This window comes from Cynocephalus volans, chromosome 6 (assembly GCF_027409185.1).
Source record: "Cynocephalus volans isolate mCynVol1 chromosome 6, mCynVol1.pri, whole genome shotgun sequence".
In the NCBI taxonomy this organism is placed as follows: domain Eukaryota; kingdom Metazoa; phylum Chordata; class Mammalia; order Dermoptera; family Cynocephalidae; genus Cynocephalus; species Cynocephalus volans.
The window spans coordinates 80,128,476-80,136,796 of record NC_084465.1 but is presented as its reverse complement, the minus strand read 5'-3'; the positions used below and the strand labels follow the sequence as shown (position 1 = coordinate 80,136,796).

The following is an 8,321-nucleotide window of genomic DNA, read 5'->3' as shown; positions in this document are numbered from 1 at the left end:
GCAATCTGTAATTAACAATTCCTCCAGGTGATGCTGATGCATACTAAAGACTGAGAAGGAGTCACCTAGCCAGTGATATTTTACCTTTCCTAGACCTGCTCTAGGATGCAGGAGGTAGGTTGAGTGGCTTACCAGGTCAGCATTGTGTGTCATCACCTACAAATGTGTTGTTACAGACCTGGGTTAGGCAATCCTTACAGGACAGTATTTTTGCTTTGTTTGGAAACATTAAGAAATAGTGTCAGAATCATTTTATAAATAAGTTATGGGCCCACATTTTATTGGCTCTGTTTTGGAGAATGACACAATCAATAATGATGCATTTCTATTTAGTGAATTAATCCAAATTCTCACTAAGTAGCAGTCAGATTATGGTCCCAATACTGAACTTTTAGAAGAAGGTATAGAAACACATTAGGATGAATTTTGATCAACCCTTTAAAAAGAAATTCTTAATGTATATTCACACATTTATTCATTCAAACATTCACTGAATACCAACTTCCTGCCAAGCTATGTCCTGGGCTGTATGGCAATCAAAGATACAGAGCTGAGCAAAATACCATCTATCTCCTTTATTGCAGATATAATAGACTTCAGGAAGTCAACACAGGAATGGACTTTAGTAGCCATTTGACACAGAAGGGTCAGCATCACCTGGGAACTAGTTAGAAATGGAAATCTTTAAACCTACTGAGTCAGACACTCAATCTTAATAAGCCCTTTGGGGGATCCTGATGCATGCTGAGGTGTAAGGATCAGCCCAATTATATTTTACCTTTCTTAGGTCACAGGCCACTGAGAATCTCATGACAACAGAATTTTGCATATGACTTAGGTGGTTCACAGTCCCAGTTTAAGAACTGATCTTGTACAGGCCCTTATTTCATAATTAAGAAAGTGGATACCAAGACTTAACTGACTTGCTAATTAGTTAAACAGCTAATTAAATGGCAGAATGGTGCCTCCAAGCCACCCAATTCCAAGTTCATCGCTCTACTACATGTATACCACAGCAAAAGCCAAACACAGGAAGTACAAACACCTGCAGCCACAGTGTAGGGAAAATAAAAAGTAAATGGTCAGGGCACCCTCAGACGTTCAGAATCTTGCTGAGCATTCAATGTAAATATGCACATGTACCCACGTGTTCCTTGGTTGTCTAATGTAATTGTACATGTGCACCCAGGTGTTCTTTGGTTGTTTGACTCCACCCAGGAGTTCCTAGGTGTAAAGCTAGAGACTACATCAGTTGTCAGGTTGAGGCAATAGCTACGTCAATTGTATGGCTAGGGCAATTCATAACTAAAGCCAAAACATTTCATTGTTTTAGATATACTAAGTTTTCCAATTGTATTGTCAGGTCTAGGAGTTAGGACCCACAGACCCTTCAAACTTGTTGTACAGACTGGGTCACAGACCCTCCACATGCCTGGCTGGGTTGCCAGACCCCTCACACACAGGTCCACGCTCTAGGTAATTGGGAAAGATCCCGGGAGCCATTGGCAGATGACAAGAGCTCAGTCCTCAGTAGTAGCAACAGCAGTTTACAGCAGCAGTAGCAGCAGAAACAGCAGTGGCAGTGGCCTCTTGGGGCATCCTGGGGGCACTGACAGCAACAGCCTCCAGCAGCAGTAGCAGCCTTTGCTGGCCTCCCTGGGGTATTTCAGGGGAGGGGACAGGAGAGCAGTTGGGGGAGTGCCACAGGTCAGAGCCGCTATTCCTTTATACTTAAGTTCATAACCCAGGACACCTGGGTGCACATACGCAATTACATTAGTCAATAGCCAAGGAACACCTGGGTGAATGTGCATATTTACATCAAATGCTTGGCAAGATTCTGAACATCTGAGGGGCCCTGATCATCTTCCTATATTTTCCCTATACTGGGTTATTAGATTTAAGTATAAAGGACAAGTGGCTCTGATCCACAAGGCCCCCCTGCCTCCAGGATGCCCCAGGGGGGACACAGGGAGGCCACTGCTGTTGCTGCTAGGGCCCCCGGGATGCTCCAGGATGTCACTGCTGCTGCCGCTGCATCTACTGAACGCTGCTGTAAGCTGCTGCTGAGGAGGCTGAGGACTGATCTTGTGTCATCTTCCAATGGCTCCCAGGATCTTTCCCTATTACCTAAGTCGTGGACCCATGTATGAGGGGTCTGGTGACCCAGCCAGGCATGTGGGGAGTCTGTGACCCAGTCTGTACAACAGGTTTGAAGGGTCTCTGAGCCCTAACCCTTAGCAATACACACAGTCACCTATGATTTTATTTTTAATACATTTTTATTTCATTTTATTTTTTAAAAATCTATCTTACTTGTCTCTTCAGAGAAAGCAAGGATGACTTTCTTTTTTGTAATGACGAGAATGAGGAAAAGTGGGTGCCCCAAAATTATCTCTGAAAAACGAACACGTGCCTAGGAATTATTCTCTGTGCCAAGAGAATAGTGAGACATTTTGGCTCATTAAAAAAGCAATGTTCTCATGTTTCATGTGCTCTTGCTCAAAGAGCTGGGTATTATTTTTGGTAGATCAACCATGTTAACTTAGTCACTTACCAGAAAGTACCTAACACAAAGGACAACAAAACAAAGTAAGACAAAGTTGAGTAAAAGAAGGCATTAAAAGGCGAAAGATTTATACGATCTGAAGAGAAACAAGAAGATGGAAAGATATTCCATGCTCTTGGATTGGAAGAATCAACATAGTGAAAATGTCCATACTACCCAAAGTGATATACAAATTCAATGCAATCCCCATCAAAATTCCAAAGACATTTTTCTCAGAAATGGAAAAAACTATTCAGACATTTATATGGAACAATAAAAGACCACGAATAGCCAAAGCAATGCTCAGCAAAAAAAATAAAGCTGGAGGCATAACACTACCTGACTTTAAGCTATACTACAAAGCTATAATAACCAAAACAGTATGGTACTGGCATAAAAAAAGACACACTGACCAATGGAATAGAATAGAGAATCCAGAAATCAACCCACACACTTACTGCCATCTGATCTTTGACAAAGGCACCAAGCCTATTCAGTGGCGAAGGGACTGCCTCTTCAGCAAGTGGTGCTGGGATAACTGGATATCGATATGCAGGAGAATGAAACTAGATCCATACCTCTCACCGTATACTAAAATCAACTCAAAATGGATTAAGGATTTAAATATACACCCTGAGACAATAAAACTTCTTAAAGAAAACATAGGAGAAACACTTCAGGAAATAGGACTGGGCACAGACTTCATGAATACGACCCCAAAAGCACGGGCAACCAAAGGAAAAATAAACAAATGGGATTATATCAAACTAAAAAGCTTCTGCACAGCAAAAGAAACAATTAAAAGAGTTAAAAGACAACCAACAGAGTGGGAGAAAATATTTGCAAAATATACATCTGACAAAGGATTAATATCCAGAATATATAAGGAACTCAAACAACTTTACAAGAAGAAAACAAGCAACCCAATTAAAAAATGGGCAAAAGAGCTAAGTAGGCATTTCTCTAAGGAAGATATCCAAATGGCCAACAGACATATGAAAAAATGCTCAACATCACTCAGCATCCGGGAAATGCAAATCAAAACCACATTGAGATACCATCTAACCCCAGTTAGGATGGCTAAAATCCAAAAGACTGTGAACGATAAATGCTGGCGAGGCTGCGGAGAAAAAGGAACTCTCATACATTGTTGGTGGGACTGCAAAATGGTGCAGCCTCTATGGAAAATGGTATGGAGGTTCCTTAAACAATTGCAAATAGATCTACCATACGACCCAGCCATCCCACTGTTGGGAATATACCCAGAGGAATGGAAATCATCAAGTCGAAGGTATACCTGTTCCCCAATGTTCATCGCAGCACTCTTTACAATAGCCAAGAGTTGGAACCAGCCCAAATGCCCATCATCAGATGAGTGGATACGGAAAATGTGGTACATCTACACAATGGAATACTACTCAGCTATAAAAACGAATGAAATACTGCCATTTGCAACAACATGGATGGACCTTGAGAGAATTATATTAAGTGAAACAAGTCAGGCACAGAAAGAGAAATACCACATGTTCTCACTTATTGGAGGGAGCTAAAAATTAATATATAAATTCACACACACACATACACACACACACACAAACCGGGGGGGGGGAAGAAGATATAACAACCACAATTATTTGAAGTTGATACAACAAGCAAACAGAAAGGACACTGTCGGGGGGGAGGGGGGGAGGGAGAAGGGAGGGAGGTTTTGGTGATGGGAAGCAATAATCAGCTACAATGTATATCGACAAAATAAAATTAAAAAAAAAAAAAAAAAAAAAAAAAAAAAAAAAAAGAAGGCATTAGCAAATATGCATCCATTTCAAACAGACACAATGAGTGTATGCTGTCAGTATTAGGGATCATGATTTCCCTTGAGGTGTGGAGGTTGAGTGTGGGAGGGCAAATGAGGGGTCATGTTTGGTTTCTTTGTTTGATTGCTGATTACACAGTTGAGCTCAATTTCCATTCAAGATGTAGACTTAGATGCATTTTTCTATATGTTGTATGTCAGCAAAATAGTTAAAACACACACAAAACCAAGGTTTAGAGATTTTAAATATGCAAAGATTAGCTCTAGAATGGTGTTTGTTTTTGTGTGGAAGAAACATCTTATTCCCAACTATTCCACAAGTAGAGGGCCATGGCAGTGTAGGTGCATCTACCAGGAGGGACCCCAAATTCTACCATTTTTCTAAAGTGCAAAGAACAGAAAGGAAGTAATTGTCATAAATGCAGAGAAGGTGAGGTCACAGATACTGAATCAGCCTGAGTTGGGGAGGCGTTTTAGTAATTAGTAATCGGACACATGTTGGCTCAAATCAAATGATTCTATGGCCATGCAGGATCCATTCTTTTTTAGAAGAAAAAAAAAAGATTTTTACTTTCTTCTACCTCTACAAAATTTTACAAATTGGAAAACTGCTAAATCCAAAATTTCCTAGTTTTAGAGGTTAACAGATACTTTTAAATTTTCTTACTAAAATGATATTGCCAGGATCGCTTCGGCAGCACATATACTAAAATTGGGATGATACAGAGATTAGCACAGCCCCTGTGCAAGGATGACATGCAAATTCGTGAAGTGTTCAATATATTTTCTTTCCCAATGCATTTCTACTACATCGTGTATCTTAGAGCAACTTCTATGTCTAAACGTCTCTTGAGGGCTTAAAACCGCAAAATTAAATTGCTTGCTGCAATATATTAAAAAGAAAAAAGATACTGCCTTGAAGCCAAAAAGAAAATAAAATGCATTCAAATGTATAAATGCAAATTCATAGTCATTGTGTTAAAAATGATATTTAAAAAATGTGTTCAAACCTTTTGACCCAAATTCCATTTGTTTTTTCTAAATAACTATAAATGAACAAAAATTTATGCAAAAATATTTTAAATAGTAATTTTTTTTTTTTCGTGACCGGCACTCAGCCAGTGAGTGCACCGGCGGGAGCGTCGCCGCGCTGCTAGCGCAGCACTCTACCAAGTGCGCCACGGGCTCGGCCCTTAAATAGTAATTTTTAAAAGCAAAATGTTGTAAAATACCTTGTACAGAACATTAGAAATAATTAACTTATGCCCCATTCATACCAAGAACAATTATATATGTATAAAAATAATGTTTTTGAAGAATAATTATTAATATGGTAAAATGTTACAGAATACTGTTATAGAGCAGGACATAAAACTGGTATGAAATGGACTTAATTTTTTTAACAAATTAAGCAAAACAATATTTTTTTTTTTGTTTCTTTAAGCCAGTCAAATTTAGAAGTGCGGGGTTGTATACCAACTTTAGTAGCAAGAATGTTAGTAAATTCTGATACCCATTACCATCAGATCAGCCCAAAACCGTATTGGTAAAAATATAAGAACATTAGAAGTGCTCGTCTCTGTGGCTGAATACTGTGTATTTCTTCCAAAAACTTTTAAATATTTTTCTAAATAAGTATGTATTAATTTTTTAAATTATAAAAGTATTGGATGTGCTTTCTGAATAAATTCAAATAAGTACAAAGAATAAAAAGAAAAAAATTCTCCTTTTTTCCTTCCCACCCATGCCCAAGACTTACTCTAAAATTACCATTATTTACAAATATTAGAGAATATTATTCCTTTTCTTTGTGTTTGTACAGGTATATTATATACACACATAGCTTTTTTTTTTTTTTTTTGTCTTTTTTGTGACCGGCCGCACCGCTCTCAGCCAGTGAGTGCACCAGCCATCCCCATATAGGATCCGAACCCGCGGTGGGAGCACTGCTGGGCTCCCAGCGCCGCACTCTCCTGAGTGCGCCACAGGGTTGGCCCCACATAGCTTTTTTTAATGGAAAAAATACATTCTTTTTAACTTGCATTTTTCCCTTGATGATATACAGTGGGCCTTCCATCCACATCTGTGGATTCAATCAACCAATGCTGATCAAAAGTAGTCTTGGGGGCGAGGGGGAGAATTGTGTCTGTACTGAATGTGTGCAGACTTTTTTCTTGTCATTATTCCCTAAACAATACCGTATAACAACTATTTGCATATTGTTTACATTGTGTTAGGTATTATAAGTAATGTAGACATGATTAAAGTATACGGGAGAATGTGCGTAGGTTATATGTGAATATTATGCTGTTTTATATCAGGGACTTGAGCATCTGCAGATTTTGGTATGGGGGGAGGATACCCTCCGTGGATATCAGAAGATTGTATTATGAACATCTTTTTGAGTCTATTTTATTCCCTGATATGGATTTATCATAGTTTATTCAACTAGTTCCCTTCTAACAGACATTTTAGATTAACCAATTTTATCACTAATGCAGTGATTGTTGCACATACGTCTTCAAGTACACCTGTGGAATGATTTCTAGAAATGGAAGCACTGGGTCAGTAGATATGCAATTTTTAAACATTAATATTTGTTGCCAAATTTTAACTCTAAAGCCATGTGTGCAAAGAATCCATCTTTCCAACATCGAGTTGGAAATTTTTTCAGTAATTTTTTTCAACCTAATGAGTAAAAAATTTCATTTTATTGTTTTAATTTGCACATCTTTGATTAATAGTATGGTTGAACATCTCACGTTAATTGCCCATTTGAATAGACTTTATACTCTTTGTATTTTTTCAATTGAATTGTTTATTTTCTTTTTTATTAATTTATTATAAGTGTAACAGAGTTGACAGTACAATATAATGTATTACATTTTTTACCAATCTGTTGCTGAAGCTCTACTGATCAATCTGAAGTTCTGCTGAACCCACATGTATTTGGTTTTTATCATTCATGTACCTTTCTATACTAAGTATGAAAATTTTTTTTAACATTTTATGTACAATTCATTATAGAAAATTTTGAAGTTTTTATAATCAGTTGTGTTTTTTTTTTGGAGGGGGGCTTTTGTGTCATACTTTCCCCGTGCCAGGATTATATTCTTCTATATTTTCTTTTAGTGCTTTCACTGTTTTAACATTAAGTGAAGATTTTAAACTATATAGAAATTATTTTTGTATGTGTATATATACTACTGTGGGAGCCAGTCTCCAAGATGGCTCTGAATTATCCCTACATCCTGGAATTGACATCCTCATGTACTTCCCTTGTACATTGTATAGGGTTGGTATCTGAGACCAATAAAATATGGCTGAAGTGATGCTATGTGACTGCCAATATTAGGTTATTAAATATGCTTCTTCGTGGGGCTCCCTCTCTCTCAGATCACTGTCTGGGGAAAGTTAACTATTATGTCATGACATTCAGGGAGCCTAAGTGGAAGCTCTGGCTAACAAGTCACCAAGGAACTGAGATCTGCTAGCAAACTCGAGTCAGCCTGGAAACAGATCCTGCTGCCTTCGGAAGACTATAGCCCCAGCCAACTGCTTGACTGCAGCCTCCTGAGAGGCGAGCTACCTGCTCACGCAGCTGAACTGCTCCCTGATGCCTGACCCATGGAATCGGCAAAATAGTAAATGTTTGTTGTTTAAAGCTGCTAGATGTTGGGATAATTTGTTACACAGCAAGATATAACTAATTTAACTAAGTCCTTGCTGTTTCAGCATTTTCCTCCCATGTTTACTTACATTAAAATCACTTTCTCAAGTTCTGTTTGGGAAACATGTTCTGTCCTAGAAAATATTAGTTTTCCATAATTGTTAAAGTTATAGATTAGAAAATAGGTTTTCCAGATATATCTTCAATGGAAGTGCTGGTTTTGAAAAGACTTTTGTTTGAACTATAGAAATTCATTCTGAGTACGAAAAAAAAAGCATGGTGTGGAATTC

The 8,321-nt window shown here is 38.1% G+C and overlaps 1 pseudogene; it reads left to right on the top strand.

Moving 5' to 3' along the window:
* The first annotated feature begins 5,047 nt into the window (after positions 1 to 5,047).
* LOC134381361 (U6 spliceosomal RNA) lies at positions 5,048 to 5,147 on the top strand (annotated as a pseudogene).
* The last annotated feature ends 3,174 nt before the right edge of the window (positions 5,148 to 8,321 follow it).